Source organism: Capricornis sumatraensis, chromosome 10 (genome assembly GCF_032405125.1).
Source record: "Capricornis sumatraensis isolate serow.1 chromosome 10, serow.2, whole genome shotgun sequence".
NCBI classification, from domain to species: Eukaryota; Metazoa; Chordata; class Mammalia; order Artiodactyla; family Bovidae; genus Capricornis; species Capricornis sumatraensis.
This window is the reverse complement of record NC_091078.1, coordinates 54093783-54096375: the sequence shown is the minus strand read 5'-3', so window position 1 is coordinate 54096375 and position 2593 is coordinate 54093783.

The window sequence follows — 2593 nt, the reverse complement described above, 5'->3', positions numbered from 1 at the left end:
TGGTTTCTCCAAAGATTAGTTCAAAGCATCAGTCCTTGAGAAGGCTTCTGGGATCCCCTCAAAGGGTTGCCTTATAGTCCTAAGGGCCTATGGCTGAAGATGCTCACAAATCTTCAGTTCCCTCATGAGGACCCTGCACACAACCACCTTCCCCATCAGCCCCCCAAAACCACTATAGGGTGTGTTTTTGTTAAATTGCTAAATAGTGCCCAACTCTTTGGGATCCCACAGACTGTAGCCCACCAGGTTTCTCTGTCCATGGGATTTCCCAGGCAAGAATGCTGGAGTGGGTTGCTGCTTCCTCCTCCAGGGGATCTTCCCCACCCAGGGATTGAACCCATGTGTCTTGCATTAGTAAGTGGATTCTTTACCACTGAACCACCAGGGAAGCCCACTATAGGATGTACCATCCCTGAAAAGTGATAAGTAACAAGCTTTCCCAAACGCTAAACTAGTGCGTGTGCACGTTTGCACGCACACACACACACACACACAGCCTTCACATAATAAAGCCATGAATTGGGCTTCAGTTTTTGACACAGCCCCGCTTTCTGTCCATTTGTGAGCCCTGGGGGATTTCTAGTCAAGCAACCCCTGGCCTGACCGCTGCGGGATGGTAAAGGATGTGGTCCTCATTTGGGAATGAGGACTCATTTTTCCATTCAAGCTGATTCAAGCCTGCTCCGTTTTACATGTTTGCTTAAAGACAAATAACATGTATGAAAGGAGGTACACCATTAAGTAAAAGGACAGACACATAGCACACACTTCCCTGGTCAAGGGGAGACAGCTATAGAGACCTTCCAGTCCCAGTGAACATCCTTCTCTCCTTGTCCCCGAAATGCCATTTCCATGGGTCTGGCCCCACCCGTGGAGCTCAGCAAAGACGGGGACCCTGCAGGAGGGGCTCTGACGGTGACAAGGCTCAGGGACTGCCACCGGTCTCCTGTTTGGAATTTCTCAGAGTTTCGCTAAAACTGGGAGCTGCCACACAGAATTGTTCCTGTGTGTTTGGGGGCAACCTAAGCATGAGGCAAGTGCTTCCTGAATCGCAAATGGCAGGATCCTATGTAGCAGGGAAAGTCTGGGATTGGCTCCTGTCATAAAGACCAAGAAACTGGCATCACAAGTGGGCAAAGGAGGAACTGCCAAGATTTTTTGGTGTTTATATGTCTGCCTGACTCCTGAGATGAGCTGTGTGGATGGCTTCTCAAGGGTGTACCAAACAGATTTTGACCTATTGTTCCTCTCTGTTGAGCAAGTATGCCATAACTTTTGGAAGGAAATTTGACAGTGAGAATCCAAAGCTTTAAAAATGTTTATAGCTTGGAATCTAGTAATTTCACTACTGGGAATCAAGCCTGAAGAAATAATACTAATGCATGAAGAACTTTATGTACAAAGATATTCATCATAACAGTGAAATGACTGAGGCAATGTAAATATCCAACTCTAAGTAAAAGCCTGATACTTTGGATTTTCACTTTGATCTTCTTGGGAAGGAATCACTGAGACCTGTGTATCTAAAATTCTCCCGCTCAAGTATGGAAATTAAAGTACACCTACACTCTAAAACATATAGCTAATGAAAGTGCCTGCAAAAGTAGAATAATATGAATTGTGCTTATAGTATAGTAACAAATTTAAGTAGACAATCATTTCTACTAGTGTTGTGAATATTGGATAAATGGTAGAAACTGGATATAAGGAAATATTTGGACAGCTGTACATAAAGATGGAAGATTGAAAATATCTGATTTTCCTCCTTTTCTAAAACCTCACTAAAGCTATAGTAAAGGGGTTTTTCTTAAAGGTATAATTTCAAAAACATGGAAAGATCAGGGGAGGAGATAGCAAGAAAATGCTGAAAACTGCCAAGTGAATGAAAGATGGACAAGGGGTAACTGAGTAAACTGTTGAAAACAGAAATTTTTGATTATTTTTAATTGCAAGATAATTGCTTTACAATATTGTGTTGGTTTCTGCCATACATCAGCACGAATCAGCCATGGGTATATACATGTGTCCCCTCCCTCTTGGGCCTCCCTCCCACCCCCCCACCCCATCCCCCCCCTCTAGGTTGTCACAGAGCACTGCGTCTGAGCTCCCTGCATCATACAGCAAATTGCCACTGGCTATCTATTTTACATACGGTAATGTATATGTTTCAGTGTTACTCAAAAACTGAATTTTAAAAAGGCAGCAGGGAATCCAAGGCCAGCCTGAGTAACACAACAGAATCGTCAAAAAGCTCAGGTACTGTGAGCATTAAGTATTTCCAGCAATGGGGTGAAAGAGAGAGAAATCAAATCATAAAGGAGGGATGAAGGGTCAGATAGCGCTCTAGGCCCCATGCTCACCCCACACTGCACGAGACTTCCCACCTGAAGAAATCTGGAAGTCTCCCTCTGAGAAGGTGAGGGGTAAGCAGAAAGCTCCCAGGCTGGCACAGAAGACAGTGGGCAATGTGACCCAAAGCAGTGCAGTCAAGTAAGGCTATATGAACTGAATGCAGAGGTCACTCCTCTTCCCTCTCTAGGCTCTTAGAACGCTGACAGCCAGACCTTCACCCTCTGCCTAGCCCCAGAAGAAG